The sequence below is a fragment of the Triticum aestivum genome, chromosome 2D (assembly GCF_018294505.1).
Source record: "Triticum aestivum cultivar Chinese Spring chromosome 2D, IWGSC CS RefSeq v2.1, whole genome shotgun sequence".
Classification (NCBI taxonomy): Eukaryota; Viridiplantae; Streptophyta; class Magnoliopsida; order Poales; family Poaceae; genus Triticum; species Triticum aestivum.
The window spans coordinates 203,546,522-203,567,924 of record NC_057799.1 but is presented as its reverse complement, the minus strand read 5'-3'; the positions used below and the strand labels follow the sequence as shown (position 1 = coordinate 203,567,924).

Genomic DNA, 21,403 nt, shown 5'->3' with positions numbered 1-21,403 from the left:
TACACCGCTGCATAGAGGGGGAGAAAGTTGGTGTGACGATAGCAAGATTGTTGATGTAGATCGTCGTCCCGATCCTTGCCCCGGCGGCACTCCGGCGCCACCAGGAGAGAGGGGGGGAGAGCCCCCTCCTTCTTCTTCTTCCATGGCCTCCCCCTAGATGGGAGGAGAGTTCCCCCTCTGGTCCATGGTCTCCATGCCCGCGGAGGGGCGGGAGCCCCTCCGAGATTGGATCTCCCTCTCTGTTCTCTTCTGTTTCGCGCTCTCCTGATCTGGCCGAAAACCGTTTCTTATATTCCGGGAGATCCGTAACTCCGATTGCGCTGAGATTTTAACACAATTTTTTTCAGGATATAAGCTTCCTTGCGCCCGAAGTAGAGCTCCAACCGACCTTCGAGGAGGGCACAACCCACCACCACGCGCCAGGGGCCTCTGGCGCGCCCTGGTGTCTTGTGGGCTGTGTGGGCCTCCGTTTGCAATGATTCCAACTCCCAAAAATCACATATATTCCAAAATAATTCTCTGTGAAATTTTATTGCATTTGGACTTTGTTTGATATGGATTTTCTGCGATACAAAAAACATGCAAAAAGCAGGAACTGGCACTAGGCACTGGATCAATAGGTTAGTCCAATAAATCATATAAAAAGTTGCCAAAAGTATGTAAAACTTGTATAATATTGACATGAAACAATCAAAAATTATAGATACGACGGAGACGTATCAGCATCCCCAAGCTTAATTCCTGCTCATCCTCGAGTAGGTAAATGATAAAAAAGATAATTTTTGATGTGGAATGCTACCTAGCATAAACTTGATCATATATCTAATCATGGCATGAATATTAAGACATAAGTGATTCAAAGCAATAGTCTATAATTTGACATAAGTACATCAATACTCAGGCATCCCAACAAATAATCATGTCTTTCAAAATATCAACGCTAAAGAAAGTTATCCCTACAAAATCATATAGTCTTGTCATGCTCTGTCTTCTTAACACAAAGTATTTATCATGCACAACCCCGATGACAAGCCGAGCAATTGGTTCATACTTTTTAACGCGCTTCAGCTTTTTCAAGTCTCACGCAATACATGAGCGCAAGCCATGGATAGAGCACTACGGGTGGAATAGATTACAATGATAGGGGTAAATATAAAGAAGACAAAAAGTAAGAAAGTCTCACATCGATGTGGCTAACCAACGGGCTATGGAGATGCCCATCAATTGATATCAACGTGAGGAGTAGGGATTGCCATGCAACGAATGCACTAAGAGCTATAAGTGTATGAAAGCTCGATATGAAAACTAAGTGGGTGTGCATCTAATCCTAAATATGAAAAACATGGTGCTACTTTGAAGCACAAGTGTGGTAAAGGATACTAACAATGCCCCTTCTCTCTTTGTTTATTTATTTTCTTTTTTCTTTCTTTTTTTCTTCTTTTTTCTTTTTTTTTCTCTTTTTCTTTTTTGTTTTCTTTTTCTTTTTTTTCTCATTGTCCGGAGTCTCATCCCGACTTGTGGGGGAATCATAGTCTCCATCATCCTTTCCTCACTGGCGCACTGCTCTAAAAATGAATAATGATCATCACACTTCTATTTACTTATAACTCAAAATAAATAAAAATTACAACTCTATACCTATGACAAAATATGACTCCATATGAATGCCTCTGGCAAAGTACCAGGATGTGCAATAAGCTAGCGTAACATGTATGAAAAATGATGAACGGTGGCTGTGCCACAACTACTATGTCAGCTATATGATCATGCAAAGCAATATGACAATGAATGCTCAAGTCATCAAACGGAAGCGATGGAAGTTGCATGGCAATATATCTCGGAATGGCCATGGAAAAGCCATAATAGGTAGGTATGGGGGCTGTTTTGAGGAAGATATAATAAGGCTTATGTGTGATAGAGCGTATCATATCACGGGGTTTGGATGCACCTGCCAAGTTTGCACCACGTCTCAATGTGAGAAAGGGCAATGCACGGTACCGTAGATGCTAGCAAATTGCGAAAAGGTAAGAGTGCGTATAATCCATGGACTCACATCAGTCATAAAGAACTCATATACTTATCTATAATACCTAAATAGTTCATCCCCACTATCTATTTCTCTCACCATGCAGCCTATCCACCTCAGCGCACCTGCCACATCAGCATTTTCTTAGTGTCTTACAAGCGGGACCGACCACTATATCAGCCCTGCCACTTAAGCATTCATTTAATGGCTAAGGGACCCTCCTTCTCGAGCCATAGAAGTGGAAGCGGGCGACGGAATCCCTCCTCATAAACTGGCCGCTCGGTCTCCCGTCCCCTCATCTATCTCTCCCCAAATGACACAATCCCCACGGAGCATGAGACCCAATGGAATCCAGCCCCCTCTAGGATTTGTGACCGTAGTCGGGTAGGGCCGGCGGCTACGGCGGCGATGGCAGGGCAATGGCAGGAACGCATGACAATTGATCTGGAGGGAATGGATGAAACTTCATGTAAAAGGGCTCGACATACTCGAGGGCAAGCCGGAGCCGCAGCTCCGAGGACTACATGATCCTCTGCACGTAAGTTGCCTCCCTCTGCGCCTTCCTCCAAGATTTGACATTATCCGGCGCTGATCTATGGTTTCCGCCCCCTGTTAGAGTACATCCAAGCCAAAGTGACTTGATTCGCCCGCTCCTCTCGCTAACACACACATCTTTATTGTGTGTCCAGGTTATCCACTGCTTTGTGTGCGTGTGCGAGTGCTGCTGGTTTCCAGATCCAATGAAAGAAGCAAATCTGATTGTGTTTTGGTCTCGAACATGCAGATATAGGTTTGCATTTGTGTATTCCTTTTCGGTTTAGGTGGAGTGATTACATTGGCGGATTGTCTTAGTGGATGCGAATGCTTACTTTTCATCCTTCACAAAATCAGACCCCATTGAATTATTTTGTTCTTTCATCTATGACGACCTCATGGCGAAGGGATCAGGAATACAGGATCGCACCAGGGGATGTGGTCGGTGCAGGAAGTAGATGAGACTTGGAGAGAAAGAAGGTGAGGAAAAGAGAGTACCACGTGAGATGCAGAATACTACTTACTTGCTAATACATGCCCACACTTCTGTTCGGTACAGATTAATTAAGGGTCATAGCCCATAGACACAAACACACTACTGAATTACATGGCGTCATGTCCAACTGCTATCCACTTGCATTACCCACTACCTGCAGGTGCGACACAAGACCTTTGTATTAGAATTGCAGTATAACTATCTTTTACGTAGTAGTAGGTACAGTTAGTGCATCAGTGAGTTTGCTTTTTACTTGACAATTTGTTTTAGGTCAGTTTATTTATGCTCCCTCTTTCTGGGGCTAAACAAATGACATCAAGAAGCTGGAGCCAGCCCCATCTTTGTCGAGGCGACTCTCACTTGGCGTATGTGAGGTGTGCATTAAAAGATCTCTTGGTTGAGCTTCTAGCATGGTAATGGTAGCGTTTTTTAGTGAGCTGACTCTACAGCAGGGAGGAAGCCATCAAGCTACTACGTCCTATTGATGATAAGCTTACAAGCAGGGACAGTGAAGGTCCTGTGGACCTGCTTATGCCACTCTTCCATTATTTTGATATCCCCGATTCCAACTGTTGCATGGTGACTGAGATGTACCGGTGTTGAGCCAAGCACCATGGATGCAGTCTCATTTGTAGATGGATTCTTCTACGTCTTATTTAGTAAGTCCAATGCTGACTTAGTGTTCATCCTCCTTTTCAGGTTGAAGGCCTTCATCACCGTATATTCAAAGTTCCACCAAAAAGATACATAGTTCCTGTTGGAATAATTTTTCTTTCGTCTGGCTTTTCATCTGTGCTATATTGTTATCCATTACTTCGCATCTAAAATTGGTACTTTCTTTGTTCTTGAGAGTTGAAGGTTAGTGACTATTGGGTATGCTGAATTGGTAGGTTTTAAGTTCATTTACACAAGGTGATCTTTCTCTACAAGTTTTTGTGTAGGTGGAAACATTTGGTTGTCTCCTTTGTTCAAGAGGATAGTTGATGAATTACCTGCATTTTGATGATATTCAGCTTAGGGAACAAGATAATTGCACATACAAGGATCCAACATAAATTTATTCCTTTTACATTCGACTATAGCATTGCTGATTCTGATGCACTATTTTCATGTATATAACAGGCAAGTGTTATATTGAAAGGCTTCTTTTGTTTTCAATTCTATGTTAAACACTGCCGTTAGTATTTGATGAGAGCAATGGTTTTGTATGCACATCCTTTCAAAAGATATGTTTTCCCCACAAAATGGGAATGTTTCGATGCACGGGCAAGTTACTATTTTTTACATGGTTTATTTCTCCACATTATAAATTTTAGCAAATAAATCCCGCAGCAACGCGCGGGGAATCATCTAGTTGCAAAAGTTTATTAGCCCTCGAAGCAAAGTACTACTACGCATGCCCCTAGGGGGATAGATTGGTAGGAAAAGACCATCGCTCGTCCCCGACCGCCACTCATAAGGAGCAAATCAATAATAAATCATGCTCCAACATCATAGCATAGCGAGAGACTATATGTGCATGCTTTGGGAATCACAAACCTTAACACCAATATTCTTACTAACCACAACCGTTTACTAGTACCTCCCACATATTCCATCTCTATATCGCAAAACTATTGCAAGGAATCAAACATATCATATTCAGTGAGCCATAAGTTTTATGTAGTATTTTATGACTAACCATGCAATTGTCCAATTCCTGTTGACTCTCCAAATAGATATAAGTGAAGCATGAGAGTTTAATTATTTCTACAAAAGACCATGCTCTAATAAATATAAGTGAAGCAAAATAGCATTCTACAAACAACGATTTTCTATATGAAGAGAAACAGGCAATCCAAACTTCAAATGATATAAGTGAAGCACATGAAGCATTCTATAAAGCCACACTCAAAAAATATAAGTGAAGTGCAATGAGCATTCTATAAATAAACCATGGATTATCTCATACCATCATGGTGCATAAAAGAAAAATGAAAAATAAAAGTAAAAGACGCTCCAAGATTTGCACATATCACATGAACGAAACGAAACCTAAAACATACCGATACTTGTTGAAGAAAGATGGGATGCCTTCTGGGGCATCCCCAAGCTTAGACGCTTGAGTCTCCTTGAATATTTACTTGGGGTGCCTTGGGAATACCCAAGCTTGAGCTCTTTCCGCTCCTCCTTCTCCTCATATAAAGACCTCCTCGATCTTTGATCACTTCATCCACACAAAACTCAACAAAAACTCGGTAAGATCCGTTAGTATAATAAAGCAAATAACTACTCTAAGTATTGTTGCAAACCAATTCATATTTTGTTTTTTCATTGTAGCTACTGTAATATAACTTTTTCATGGCTTAATCCACTGATAGAATCGATAGTTTCATCAAAAAAAGCAAAACAATGCATCAAAAACAAAATCTGTCTTAAACAGGACAGTCTGTAGTAATCTGAACATTAACCATACTTCCGGTACTCCAAAAATTCTGACACAATTAGGAAAAATAAAAAATTTGCATATAAAGACAGTGCAAAAAGTTTCAGAACCGTTTGATATTCCATTAAAAAATGTAAAATCGCGCACTACAGCCAAAGTTTCTGTTTTGCACCGCACAAACCAACAAGCAATCTAATCATCCTAAAGGCAAACCTTGGTACATTATTTTATAATACAATGGAATTGTACAATGGGTTAATTATTTTTTTGATAATTTTCATGAAAAATTCTACATTGTTTCCATGAGCATGAACACAAGTGTTCAAGGTCGACCCTCACTTCTCCAATGCATAACTTCCAGTCGCTTCTCTTTTGTGAAAAGTTTTAAGTTCCCCTCTATATTTTTTTATTTTTAAACTATATAAAAGCACTCAACAGAAATAAATGACTCTCTAAAACTTCTGGGTTGTCTCCCTATCAGCGCTTTCTTTAAAGCCATTAAGCTAGGCATAAAGTGCTCAAGTAATGAATCCACCCGGATCCCAAGGTATATCAAAGCCAATTTTAATTAACAATGATTTGGCATTTAGTAGTGAGCACAAAGAAACATATATCATGCAATGACGAAGTCTAACTCTCTTCTTATGCATTGGCATGTCATAAAAGAACAATTCATGCACATCAAGTAAAGGCCACTACATAGCATAAGCAGTTTCTTGCAATTTTATCGTGTTGGAAACATAGAGAGGTGGAGATATAGTTCCTCTCTCATAATAATTGCAAGTAGGAGCAGCAAGCACATGCATATTATATTCATCAAAATCATCATGTGCAACGGTAAAAGGCAACCCATCAATATAACCCTTAACAAGAGCAAACTTCTCCAATATAGTGTAGTTTGGAGAACTCAAAAAGATAATAGGACTATCATGTGTGGGTGCAATAGCAACAATTTCATGTTTAACATAAGGAACAATAGCAAGTTCATCTCCATAAGCATAATTCGTATTGGCATCTTGGCCACAAGTATAGCAAGCATCATCAAAAAGGGATATTTCAAACGAATCAACGGGATCATAGCAATTATCATGGCATTCATCCTTCGGTAAGAACAAAGGGAAAGTAAATAATGTATGAGTTGAAGAGTTACTCTCATTAGAAGGTGGGCATGGGTAGCTAATCCGTTCTTCCTCCTTTTGTTCTTCGCTCTCCTCATCATCTTTTTCATCCAATGAGCTCACAGTTTCATCAATTTCTTCTTCCATAGACTCCTGCAAAATATTAGTCTCTTCTCGGACAGCGGAGATTTTCTCAATAAATTCATCAATATCGGAATTATATTTACATTTATCATAACAATATTTAAGGATGGCAAAATTTTCAGGTCTATAAACATCATCATCTAAAGCTTCATACTTTTCAAACAAAGATTCAATTTCATAAGCACCCTTAAAAGCAACAAATTCTTCTATTCTTTCCACATCATAGTAATCATATATACCGTTAGCATAAGAATCTAAGGTTTCATTATCATTAAATTCACATGAAAAGGGAAGATGTGGAGCATTCATCCTAGAGCAACAAGTAAAATCATATCTCTGACATAAATTCCAAGCATACCAATGCAACATATGAATTTGATCCCATAAAAGTTTCCCTTTTTGTGTCAAGCGATAATCCCTAAAGTATTCATGTTGATCCAACGTTACTCCCATTATCAAGTTGAATGGGGTTTTCTCAGGATTATCAAAGTAGTGCATAATACTTTTCACATAACAAGGCATCGAGGGTTTTAGGAGGTTCCCCATCTCCATGAGTAGCAAGTACAACTAATTTTTTTGGTGTTTCGTGTTCCATATCCATAACTAAAGATAGAGAACAACTTAGAACAGAAAATAAAAACGACTTAGTGATAAAGCAAACAAGCACACACGAGAATGTTCACCCCACGCTATTGCTCCCCGGCAACGGCGCCAGAAAAAGGTCTTGATAACCCACAAGTATAGGGGATCAATTGTAGCCTCTTTCGATAAGTAAGAGTGTCAAAACCAACGAGGAGCTAAAGGTAGAACAAATATTCTCTCAAGTTCTACCGACCACCGATACAACTCTACGCACGCTTGACGTTCGCTTTACCTAGAACAAGTATGAAACTAGAAGTACTTTGTAGGTGTGATAGGATAGGTTTGCAAGATAGTAAAGAGCACGTAAATAAAATCTAGGGGCTGTTTAAAAAAAGACACAACTAAGTTAGTTTTAGTAGAGAGCTTTTGTCAACAAGAAAGTTATTTGTCCCTAGGCAATCGATAACAAGTACCGGTGATCATTCTTGTAATTTTATATGAGGGAGAGGCATGAGCTAACATACTTTCTCTACTTGGATCATATGCACTTATGGTTGGAACTCTAGCAAGCATCCGCAACTACTAAAGATCATTGAGGTCGTGAAACCCAACCATAGCATTAAGTATCAAGTCCTCTTTACTCCCATACGCCATAACCCACTTATCCGCGTTTGGGCTGCTGTCATCCCCCGCAACACTGACAATAAGTAAACCATGAACATATTGCAACACCCTACAGCGGGGGCCCCTCACGTTTGCGTGAGACGGAGGGCACCGTAGGACAGCACCATAAATAAAATATACAATCATACCAACCAAGATCACGATTAACCCACAAGACAAAACGGATCTACTCAAACATCATAAGATAACCATAGATCATTGGGAAATAATATATGGAGTTGAGCCCCATGCTTAAGTAGAGATTACAGTGGGGAGAAGAGGTGTTACACTGCTGCATAGAGGGGGAGAAAGTTGGTGTTGACGGTAGCAAGATTGTTGATGTAGATCGCCGTCCCGATCCTTGCCCCGGCGGCACTCCGGCGCCACCGGGGGAGAGGGGGGGGAGAGCCCCCCCTCCTCCTTCTTCTTCTTCCTTGGCCTCCCCCCTAGATGGGAGGAGAGTTCCCCCTCTGGTCCATGGTCTTCATGGCCGCGGAGGGGCGGGAGCCCCTCCGAGATTGGATCTCCCTCTCTGTTCTCTTCTGTTTCGCGCTCTCCTGATCTGGCCGAAAACCGTTTCTTATATTCCGAGAGATCCGTAACTCCGATTGCGCTGAGATTTTAACACGATTTTTTTCCGGATATAAGCTTCCTTGTGCCCGAAGTAGAGCTCCAACCGACCTTCGAGGAGGGCACAACCCACCACCACGCGCCAGGGGCCTCTGGCGCACCATGGTGTCTTGTGGGCTATGTGGGCCGCCGTTTGCAGTGATTTCAACTCCCAAGAATCACATATATTCCAAAATAATTCTCCGTTAAATTTTATTGCATTTGGACTTCGTTTGATATGGATTTTCTGCGATACAAAAAACATGCAAAAAAAAGGAACTGGCACTAGGCACTGGATCAATAGGTTAGTCCAATAAATCATATAAAAAGTTGCCAAAAGTATGTAAAACTTGTATAATATTGGCATGAAATAATAAAAAATTATAGATACGACGGAGACGTATCACCTCCTCCTTCTCGCGCGCCCAGAGCATCGAGCGCTCGCCATCGACCTACTCCTCGGCGAGCCAGTGTGCCTTCCAGTGCTCCAGGTGGGCCACCTCCTTGTCCGGTGTCACGCGTAGTGGACGGGAGGCGTGCTCACCCACTTGCGGAGCTCACCGGTCCAGGAGTAGGCCTCCTCGGGCCAAGCGGACGGCGGCGGTGACCTCTTACTTGTCAGCATGGGCTCAGACTCCGGCTCAGCCTTGGGCTTGACGAAAGAGGGCAGCGGCAATGGCGGGATGCATAGGGAAGAATGGACGGAGTCCCCCGCCGCCGACAAGGCGAGGGCCTGCTCTAGGCCATCCCAATGCGTGTCCTCCAGCCGGCTCTTCTCGAGTGCTCGCTGCAGGGCCGCCTCGAGCGCGGCTTGGTACGCCGCCTCCGCCTCCTCCTCCTCCAATAAGACCTCAGGGGGCGGCGGGGAACGGCGTGGTCGACATGGACGCCGCGGCGGCGGTCCTCCTTGTGCTCTAATGCAAACCAACTCTCCTAGTTGGGGAAGTCTGGCGCGTAGGCACGCATGGATTGCTGCTCGGGCGTGAGGAGCTCGCGGCACTGGTGATCCTCGTCTGCGTGCGCTCACGCCGAGCGCGGCACCGACGGAATGGGGATCCGTTGTAGGTCCAAATGCCAGCCGTGCGGCATGTTGACATCTGGATATTGCAGCAGCCGACGGTACTGCCAGTGCCACCGCGCCTGGTGGACTGGTATGCACAGCCGCTCTTGCTCCCGCGGTGGCGAGCCGTGTCTAGCCAACGGTGGCGAAGGACGAGGCGTGCGGGAAGAGCTCACACCGGCGCTGAACTTCCCCTTCCCCTTACCGCTGAAGAAGCACATGGTGTTGTAAATATGCCCTAGAGGCAATAATAAAATGGTTATTATTGTATTTCCTTGTTCATGATAATTGTCTATTGTTCATGCTATAATTGTATTAACTAGAAACCATAATACATGTGTGAATACATAGAGAAAAACATGTCCCTAGTAAGCCTCTAGTTGACTAGCTCGTTGATCAATAGATGGTTATGGTTTCCTGACCATGGACATTGGATGTCATTGATAACGGGATCACATCATTAGGAGAATGATGTGATGGACAAGACCCAATCCTAAGCATAGCACAAGATCGTGTAGTTCGTTTGCTAAGAGCTTTTCTAATGTCAAGTATCGTTTCCTTAGACCATGAGATTGTGCAACTCCCGGATACTATAGGAATGCTTTGGGTGTACCAAACGTCACAACGTAACTGGGTGGCTATAAAGGTGCACTACAGGTATCTCCGAAAGTGTCTGTTGGGTTGGCACGAATCGAGACTGGGATTTGTCACTCCGTATGGCGGAGAGGTATCTCTGGGCCCACTCGGTAATGCATCATCATAATGAGCTCAATGTGACTAATGAGTTAGCCACGGGATCATGCGTTACGGAACGAGTAAAGAGACTTGCCGGTAACGAGATTGAACAAGGTATTGGGATACCGACGATCGAATCTCGGGCAAGTAACATACCGATAGACAAAGGGAATTGTATACGGGATTGATTGAATCCCCGACATCGTGGTTCATCCGATGAGATCATCGTGGAACATGTGGGAGCCAATATGGGTATCCAGATCCCGCTATTGGTTATTGGCCGGAGAGGTGTCTCGGTCATGTCTGCATGGTTCCCGAACCCATAGGGTCTACACACTTAAGGTTCGGTGACGCTAGAGTTGTTATGAGAAATAGTATGTGGTTAGCGAAGGTTGTTCGGAGTCCCGGATGAGATCCCGAACGTGACGAGGAACTCCGGAGTGGTCCGGAGGTGAAGATCGATATATTGGACGAAGGGTATTGGAGTCCGGAATTGTTCTGGGAATACCGGGTGACGACCAGCGTGACCGAAAGGTGTTTCGGAGGCCCCGGCAAGCGTTGGGGGCCTTATGGGCCAAGGGGAGGGGGCACACCAGCCCACTAAGGGGCTGTGCGCCCCTCCCAACCCCTCTCACGTAACGTGGAGAGGTGGGGGCGCCTCCCCTAGGGCAGCCACCCCTCCCGGCTTGGGGGGCAAGTTTCCCAGGGGTGGGGGCGCCCAAACCCATCTAGGGTTTCCCCTGTGGCCGCCGCCCCTCCCCTAGGGAACCCTAGGGCGCCTCCTCCACCCCCTTCCCCCTATATATAGTGAGGGAGAGAGAGGGCAGCCGCACCCCTTGCCTGGCGCAGCCCTCTCCTCCTCCAACTCCTCCTCCTCCTCCGTAGTGCTTAGCGAAGCTCTACCGGAGAACCATGAGCTCCATCGCCACCACGCCGTCGTGCTGCTGGAGTTCTCCCTCAACTTCTCCTCTCCCCTTGCTGGATCAAGAAGGAGGAGACGTCCCCGGGCTGTACGTGTGTTGAACGCGGAGGCGCCGTCTGTTCGGCGCTAGATCGGATCTTCCGCGATTTGAATCGCCGCGAGTACGACTCCATCAACCGCGTTCTTGTAACGCTTCCGCTTAGCGATCTTCAAGGGTATGAAGATGCCCTCCCTCTCTCTCGTTACTAGCATCTCCTAGATTGATCTTGGTGACACGTAGGAAAATTTTGAATTATTGCTACGTTACCCAACACGTGGCTGGATGGCTGGCTAGGGTTTCTGGTCACCGGTGAGGGAGCAAGTGTGGCCAGATGTGCACGGGGGATGGAAGTGGATGATGCCCCCGCACGCTTGCATTAAAAAGGAGGACACACGATGCTTCAACCCACTGCCAGGCGGGCCCGAGTTAGGTGCCCGCGTTTAATATGACTGCAGGTGGTAGTTGGGAGGCCGATAGGTGGGGCCGTGGCGGACAACGGGAGGACGCGCGGCGTATCAATTTTGTGTCCGGGCGGACGCATACGAGGCGCAAATTTGGGCCAGAAATGTGTCCAGACGAACACCGAGAGAACGCGTTTTTGGTTTGGGTCGGCACGTTGGGCTGACGCATTTTTTCGTTTTGACCCAAATGGACACATGCAGACGAATTTGGTCGGCCCGTTGGAGTTGCCCTAAGGCCTCTTGCAATGCAAAGGTGATTGATGCTAAGTGCATTAAATAGCTTAGCACTCAAGTCCTGACTACATAGGTGCTTAGATTTTTGGTGCTAAGCTTCCTTTATTTAATTAGGTGTAGACTCAGAATTATGCTTCCATCCAGATACACACGTTTAGAACCGTTTTTATTGGGGTTACCAAATTACACTCTTTCTTATTAATTAGCATGCCGCATGAGATTTTATGCCTATTTGGCAGCCTTAGCACCTCTACATGGTGGAGCATTGGGAGGGGCCCGAGGCCAAAACGCGTGACCCAATTTGGTCCGGTTCCATCCATTTGGGGCAAAAACGGACACAAATCGCGATCCAACGCGCGCCTGCAAATGGACATGTGTCTATTTTTTGTCCATCGCCGATTCATTTTTGGCCCAAATGTGGGTGCATTTGTGTCGAAACGGGCAGGGCGGAGACGCACGCGGGTGCTCTCTTTGTCCTTCCCCTATCCCGCCCGTCGGTGAAAAGTACCTCTTTCCCCCTTTTCCTACACGGCCTGCACATCTCCCCCGCACCCCCGCCATAGACGCAATCGCCCATTTTCCAGTCGCTCCGTTCTTGTCCAGCTCGGCCGCCCAAGCCTCAACGCATCCACACAAATCCCCGCCCCCGCCTGCTTTCAGAGGAGTTCTTGCCGGTGTTTATGGGCTTTCTTCGCCACCGGCGACGCCCATCGGCACCAACACTGTTCGCCGCGCGCTGCAAGACCGCCTGCCGCTCCGTCTCTGCTTCTACAGGCATGCTGCCTGTACGGGGAGGTCAAGGTGCTATTCACCGACCGCGTCTCCACCACGACCGCTAGGTGTTTGACGCTTTGCTCGCAAGGTACCATGGATAGTAGGGACGAGTAATTTTTCAACAACTTCATTTGTTCATCGGATGATTCGTTGTCGGATGACGAAGAGCTTGTGGTTCCTGCATTGGTCGTTAATGACCACATTGCTAGGCAGCGGCCTAGGTTCACGGGATCAATCCTGGTCCATGCTCTGACTTGAGCCGCAATGGAGAGAGCAGTCACGCCCTACTCTATGTTGATTACTTTGAGAATTCCCCGCTCTTCAAGCCCCATCTTTTTCGGCGCCGCTTCTGGATGGCGAGGCATGTGTTCAATCGTATTCGAGAGGGAGCGGCAACATATGATAATTACTTTGAGTGCAAGGAAGATGCCCTTGGCAAGGTTGGCTTCTCCTCTTATCAGAAATGCATTGCGGTTATTTGTATGCTTACATACAGAATTCCCGGTGATCTTGTGGATGAATACGTCCGCATGAGTGAGTCCACATGTCTCGCATCAATGTACAGGTTCTATAAGACCGTGGTGGCAGTGTTTTGTCCCTGAGTACCTGAGAGAGCCAAATGTCGCAGATACAACCTGGTTGTTTGCGACCAATGCAGATAGAGGCTTTCCGGGAATGCTTGGCAGGTGTAGTACAAGGGGCATGTGAAAGGTTACACTGTCATACTAGAAGTGGTGGCTTCACAAGATCTTTGGATATGACACTCTTTTTTGGGCATGGCTAGTTCTCACAATGACATTAACGTGCTTTAGCGTTCTCTACTGTTCGCAAGGCTTGCATAAGGACACTGTCCAAAGGTCAACTTTGAGATTAATGGCCATGATTACAACAAGGGATACTACCTAGCTGATGGTATTTATCCTCAGTGGTCAACTCTTGTGAAGAGAATATCCAATCCAGAAGGAGAGAAGAAACAGAGATTTTCCCAAGCACAAGAGAGTGCCAGGAAGGACGTGGAGCATGCTTTAATCTCGATGGGTTATCGTTCGACACCCTTCCCTGACATGAAGCACCAAGAAGCTTTGGGAGGTGATGCCTACTTGTGTGATCATGAACAACATGATCGTGGAGGATGAGTGTGATAACAACATCTATGACCGAGGATTTGAATATTAGGGTGAAAATGTCGTGCCTGAGCACCAAGAACCGCCAAGGTTTAAACAGGCCACCCAATTTCATCATGAAATGTGTGATTGGCATACTCATATGCAACTCCAAAATGACTTGGTTGAGTACATGTGGAATAATTGGCAACCAGTAGATGTGTATCGGTTCATTTTCTTTCCATGTATTCGTGACAATTTAAATTTGGTTGTAAACTTTGTGTCCTTTATTCGGTTATGAAACTATTTATGATTGTGGCACTATGTGATTTATTTGGTTGTAAACTATATGCAATGTTTCATTTTAGATAAAAAGATGTCTACATTTGGCCGTGGGCCGGCTAGGGCAGACCAAATGCATCGGACGCGTTGGGCGCACTTCCAACGCTTCCGCTAAAGAGGCAAGACGGTGCCCCTTTTCCCACCCTAATGGACAAAATCCGGACAAAACAGACGTCATGTTTGGGATCGCCCGTTGGTGTTAGCCTAAGCCGAGATGAAGACCATAGTTCCACTTCTCCATGGCGGCCACAAGTTGCTCTCTCCTAGCAGAGGGATAGATGGAGGCTACTTGAGGTCTTTATCAATTGTTCTATCAGGAGTAACAGACCCGACAACCCTAGAGATTCTAGCTTGTTGTGAAGCACTGGCATTAGCAGAAGATCTATTGCTGTCAAAATTCGTTATTGCAGGTGATAGTAAGAATGTAGTAGAGGACATCAAGGAAGGTAAAGGAGGAGCCTATGCATCAAGTGTCAAAGAGTTTATTTCCAGAGCTAGTTGTTTCGATAGCTGTCTAGTTATTTCGAAGGTAGAGCATCAAATAGTTGGAAATGCATTGGAGCACCCGGGTGCCACACACACCTATATGAAAATAGCATTAAAAATTGTCAGAAATTTTCAAAATATTTTGAAATTTTGGGATATGAAACATGGGTGCCCATTGTACACCCATGTTCATCTTTGCGGGGAATGGGTGCCCGTTGTATCCGCCGTGCAGGAATTACGGTCCGACATGCGATACATCCAAATTTTTTTCTGTACATACGACTTTTTTTTGTCTTTTTTACTGAAATTACCGTGGGCACCCATTCCCCATGAAACTGGACATGGGTGTAATGGGCATCCATGTTTCATATCCTAAAATTTCAGATTTTTTAAAATTTCCTAATATGTTTTTAATGCTATACTCATATAGGAGTGTATGGCACCCGAGAGCCACAAATCCTATTCCATCAGATAGTGAAGCTCATGATCTTGCCAATCACTCTTGGCCTATTCATCTTCATGACCCAGTGTATTCTGATAAACATTCATATTGATCAATAAAGTGTTGGCAAATCCGAAAAAAGCTAGGTGGGCACTGGTCATCTCATTTCCAAGTTTCTTTTCTACCCCCCCCCCCCCCCCCAAAATCCCATTTAGGGACTTTTTATTAGGGGGCATTTTTGGACGTTTATTTTTAATTTCGGTAACTTTATTTAATCAAAGACAGTTACATCATCCATTAGACACCTTAGAAACGATGTAGTGGTTCTAACCACGTCGAGGGACGCATTGAACCCACTAGCCTAGCTAATTCATGGGAGACAACGTTCATCTCCCTTAGGTAGTGAAAGAAATCAATGTGTACCTAGAGAGAGGATGTTACAATCCGCGTAAATAGCTGTTGTTGTTGATACCGTGAAGCCATCCCCTTGCATCGTGTTAGTCACCTCCATGTAGTCTGACTCCACAATCAAACTGTGAATACTAACCTGCTGTGCAAACAAAAGTCCATGTCGTAATGCATATGCCTCTGCCATTGCCATGTCCGTCACATGATCTAGCCGGTCATCCAATGCAGCTATGTATCTGCCCCTTAGGACAGCTCCAAAAGTGCCATGAAGTTCATTTGGATGAAAGGTCGTGCCAACATTAAGTTTAACAGTCTTCAGTCGGTTTTACCCGTCTCATTCTCTAAATGCCTGTAATTCTATGCATAGATTTCCACTAAACCGCTATGGCACTAAGGGATAGCGCATAGCATGACAGTATTTGCCGGAGCTAAATCCAGCAGATCCCTCGATAGGGTATTCTAGGGTAGGTGTCTTGGGACGACGGTAACAAGGACATACAGTTTACCGGTTCTGGCTCTCCACAGGAGATAAAACCCTACGTCATGCTTGTGATTTTGCATTGGAGTGTATCAAGAGTATAGAGTACCAAGAGATTGTAACTTGTCTTTCTATGATCCCGCTCCCTCGTTTTATATAGCATACCAAGGGGTCATAGGGTACATGGGTCATAGTCAACTACGTACTCCATGAATCCATCTTCTTGTCTTGTATGGCAAATCTTTTAGAATTTTCTTTGTATATGTCATGTGTTGTCCAATGCGGCCGAGGACGAAACCAATAAGGGGTCCTCAGCCTGGCCCACCAGGCCGGAAGTCGACATGGTGAGACCACATGGCTGACTCTTCCTCGGGGCGGCGCCACACGACCCCGTTCACCATAACGAGGACGACGATGAGGACAAGGGCAGCGACTAGTAGATTTAACTTTAATTTAGGTATGTTCGTTTTATTGTTTTAGTTAATGTAGAACGAACGGACTTGTGACGACAATGCATATATAATTTACAATTTGATCAAAAACAAAAATACGGATCGACGCGTTGGGCACATTGGCGGGACGGTGGACAGGGATGGACTTTTGGTGTCCGTCTGGCCACCCAAACAGACAAAAAATAGACATATTGTGTGTTTGTTTAGGTCGCCCATTGGAGTTGCCGTAATTGTGAGTGTGGTGACTCACGATGGACGACGAAGTGAGGCTATGGTGAGCCTTTCGGTGCGATGTGTCGGTTGGGATCGGGTATGTGCAACGTCATGCTAACCTAGTCCTGGTTGTGCATGATTGTCGATGAGCCTAGTGCAACTGTCGCGTGGTTGTGCATCAGCCCAGATGGTGGCAGCCATGTTAGCGTTGCGATTCCGCCGATGGGGTATGCAGCAGAGGTCGTCGGGGCCATGGCTCCGGTTCGGGTCTGACTCCTTCCTCTTCATCAATTGGATCATATGGAAGTGTGGCAGAGACTATAAGCTGGGCGACAACAACCCTCTCCGCCTTTTTGAGTTTTCTCCCGCGGCGTGCTCCCAGCGCCGGAATCCGACTAGGGAGAAGTTGTTAGCCGATAGGGAAAGTTCTGGTGACAGTTTCGACGACAAGTATGTGTTTGGTCCAGGTGAAAAGCCATGATCTCGTGTCTCCTACTAGCCTAGGCATTGCCAACACGTGTGCATCCCGACCTTCTTGAGGTTGTTGACTTAATGTTGTGCTCCATGGACCAAAATAGTTAGCCCCAATACGCGAGCAAACAAGGCTTTCGCTTCACTTCTCATGCTCGTTTCTTGGGAGATATGGAATGAGAGAAATGCCGGAGTTTTTCGTAAATTTACATCTTTGCCTACAATTATTTTTGACAACATCAAGAGAGAGACTAGGTTGTGGTGTATCGCCGGGGCGAAGCACTTAGGAGCGATCATCCGGAGAGAGTAATCCGCTTCAGCTTTAGGGGGCCTTGTATATACGTTTCTCCTTGCTTAATTAATGAAAAGGTAATGCTTTTGCCTTGTTTAAAAGGAAAGTCTCATTTACGGTCTTTGACTAAACTGGTCACCATCATCGCATATGGCGAAGATCCCTTCTTGAAGGCTTTTGTCTAGGAGTAATGTGTTTTTCATTGCCCAGTGATATGCATAGGCTTTCCAGTAGGATTACAAATATTCAGCCGTGAGGCAAGTGTCTTCTGATTTTTTTTCTTCTACAAGCCAATTCCTTCAACATCCATTTTTGTATTTGCTTGCCATTGCTTAATAATCAATAGTATGTGGTGTACTATCCTCCTTCTCGAAAAGAAAAATAAACTTGCAATCAAAGTACTACTGGAGCAAAATAAATTTTTTAGGGACAAACAAAACAACTATTGGTGAGCTTGTGGGGTCGTGACTTCACCCACTACGACTTAAATCAAGTGCTTGTATATGTACTTTTTTATGTTTATCCAGTTGTGACTTTTGTGAGGTGGCATGAACGTACGAAGCATCCAGAGCCATGTGTTGATATAAGCGTGTAACCCATCCCCTACGAGGTTATAAGCACTTTCGATAGACTGATTCGGCAGGTCTTAAGATTAACGAAGATACCACAACGTCTAGTCACCGGCACAAGCAAAAACATAATGTACTCCCATTAATGTGAAATAGGCAGATCTTAAATTAGTCACTTTTTTTCATTCAATCGGGTTAGATGACCTACCCCTCCATTCTTACATATAAGCTCCTTTAGAGATTTCAATACGGACTACATACAAAGAAAAGGGATAATTGATCTTATGCCCCTAGTTGGGTCACACTCGGCAGGTTTACCCCTAGTTTCCAAAAACATTTGTTCTTGCCCAAACCACTTTGCTCCTCTTATGCTTTTGCCCTTTGACTGTTTGACCATCACTTTGAAAACTTCATAAAAAATTCATACTAACTCAGAAAAATTCAAATAAGATATCAAAATGTTCAGAAAAGCATCACCTATATGTGCATGTCATTTACATTCATGAAAAAAGTGTTGGCCAGTCCCCATCTTAGTTTTAGCTCATATGATCTTAGCATGAACAGTAAAATCTAAAAAAATCTAAAAAATCTAAAAATAATTTGGTGGCAAACTTTGACCAATGTTTTGAGTGCTTGCCAAGTTTCATATGGGAATGACATTCGTGGAAGTCATGGCAAAAAAACAAAAATCAATGGTCCAAAATTTCATTTTTTTTACCACGACTTCCACGAATGCCATTCCCTTATGAAACTTGGCAAGCACTCAAAACATTGGTGAAAGTTTGCCACCATTTTTTTAAGAATTTTTTTAGATTTTACTGTTCATGCTAAGATCATATGAGCTAAAACTTAGATGGGGACTAGCCAACACTTTTTTCATGAATGCAAATGACATGCACATATAGGTGATGCTTTTCTGAACATTTTGATATCTTATTTGAATTTTTCTGAGTTAGTATGAATTTTTTACGAAGTTTTCAAAGTGATGGTCAAACGGTCAAAAGGCAAAAGCATAAGAGGGGCAAAGTGGTTTGGGCAGGAACAAATGTTTTCGGAAACTAGGGGTAAACCTGCCGAGTGGGACACAACTAAGGGCACCAAATTAATTATCCCAAAGCAAAATGGGTGAATTTACAATCTAAAATATGTGTATACACATCCAAATGTAGTACCTACTGAAATCTCTAAAAGGCTTATATTTAGAAACGGGTGGAGTAGATCTTAACATTATTACTTTACTCAATTGACAAATTCTGAAATATCCCCATGAAAAGAATATTTCGTCTTTATGAGACACACATGTGTCAAAACCGAGCTTTAATCTTTGGTGGGCAAGGATACCACCAATTCTTTTCTAACTATCCAACTACAAGTTGATTTTCATAGATTTTCCTCTAATTTTTTGGCAAAGGTGTTTACATTTGATTATGTACGCACATGCAGTAGTACGAACGTTGCAAGATTTGCAAATTATTCCGCCCTCGCCAATCTGAAGCCCGTTGTTATAGCGTACACGTTCGTGTAGACGTGTGTGATGTTTGTATGTCGGTGCATGTGCATATAATGCTATGTATCCCCCGCCAATGGAAGCGATTAAACTACGATGAGACTGATTAAGTGGCTCGAGGTGGTGCTCCAATTGCAGTTGGCTAGCTTGAGGACGAAGGAAAAGAGAGGTGATGGCCATGATGGGCGGCAGGAAGGAGTGTAGGCCCCGCCTGGGCAGGCAGCCGCGCGCAGATCAGGGGAGAACAAGGCAAAGCATTCAGCACAAGTCTAGTCAGTCCAATTCCCACGCTGCTACGCATTGCACGAAGGGACGATGGTTTATCGACGAGATCTTGTGCTGCCTGTGCCTGGGCATGTGTCGGCCATATCGCCTGGCGAGTCCGCCTCTGCTTTGATTGTTAGTTATGCGCCTAGATTTCCAAGGCCACACACATGGGATGTGTCGTAGCGGCATGTGCCGTCGTCGGCCACACCGCGATCTGAGACCTTATACGTTTATGAAAGGAACTTTCACATGTAGCACAAACACATAGCAATTTCGAACGTTTTCTATGACAAGTTCAGTGATGCGATGGTGTCAACTTTAATTTTCAAGCATGGCAACTTCTTTTCGGATGGCAATTTTCATTTTTTTTGTTTTCTTGATGACAGCTTTAGTAGTAAAAAATGTCAGGGTCAAAATACTTCATGCCACACGTGTGCCACTTATCATTTGGATTATGAAAAGATCGATTTCGCCCATGGGATAGGCAAGTGATGGATATTTTTTCTAATAAAGTGGTTGAATTAGGTTTCCTACGACAGTACTGATCGACTATGCCCGCTTCCCGCATGGCGATCCGAGAGCGATTTTGGGTGCTCGTCGGCGATGATGGTCTCGACGTTGTGCTCGTCGTCCCCCTGGGATGCTTGCATACGCTGTTGCAGCGGGTATGTATGGCGCTCTGGTTCGCCTACTCAGAGGAGGAGGTCGCCTGCATGGCAGATGTGGTGATACACCTCAGGCAGTAGCTAACTGTGCAGGGGCGCCAGCTAGTGAAGTGGAGGTCCAGCGTAGTCTTCGACGCTACCGAGGGCTTCTTTCAAGCACTGCTACAACAGGTGGTTCCAACAACTTCGACTTCGGCGAACCAACGTGTGGTTGGATGGTTAGGAGGACAGTGGTATCCCCAGCCCACCAAGGTTCAAATTCTGGTGCTCGCATTTATCCTGATTTTATTTTCAGGACTTCCGGCGATACATTTTCAATGGGAGGAGACGTTCCCGTCGACTACGAGGCGCCTACGGTGACTTCGTAAAAATCTTAAGATGACATGCCGGCTCAGTCTCTCGAAAGTGCTCATAAGATAGTGTGTGCATTTATAAGGGTAAGTGTATGCGCGTCTATATAAGCATTTACGTCTGTACTATGTTAATAAACAACTTCGACTTCGTTACAACATGTACATACATAATTTAAAGAGTGATGGTCAACAGGCGACACGTGAATGGTTCAAGGGTGCGGCCTTTTTTTTTTTTGAGCAACTTCAAGGGTGCGGCTATGTGCTGCCACGGCGAGTTGGAACAAGAAAGCCCTCGCCGGCATCGCCTCGTACATGGGCCAGGTGGGCCACTGGTAGCGAGCAGTAGCAGGAGCATGTAGGTTAGTTTTTTCTTCTTCTTTTGGTCATATACTCAAAACACAATATTACTTAAATAAAAAATAATAGACTAAAAACTTAAAATAAATAATAGCCATGAATTTGAAGAAAACGATTAACACATATTCAAAAAATATTGAAATGTTCTGGGAAAACGTTAATCATGCTCTTTTGA

At 44.6% G+C, this 21,403-nt stretch overlaps 1 long non-coding RNA gene across 2 annotated transcripts; it reads left to right on the top strand.

Moving 5' to 3' along the window:
• The first annotated feature begins 2,245 nt into the window (after window positions 1-2,245).
• On the top strand, window positions 2,246-4,214 carry LOC123052564 (uncharacterized). 2 transcript variants are annotated; one of them, XR_006424776.1, is made up of 3 exons: window positions 2,250-2,564; window positions 2,716-3,914; window positions 3,998-4,214. It is a non-coding gene; the product is annotated as an uncharacterized lncRNA (long non-coding RNA). The 2 variants fall into 2 exon arrangements; XR_006424775.1 differs by having other exon boundaries at window positions 2,246-2,564; window positions 2,716-4,214.
• The last annotated feature ends 17,189 nt before the right edge of the window (window positions 4,215-21,403 follow it).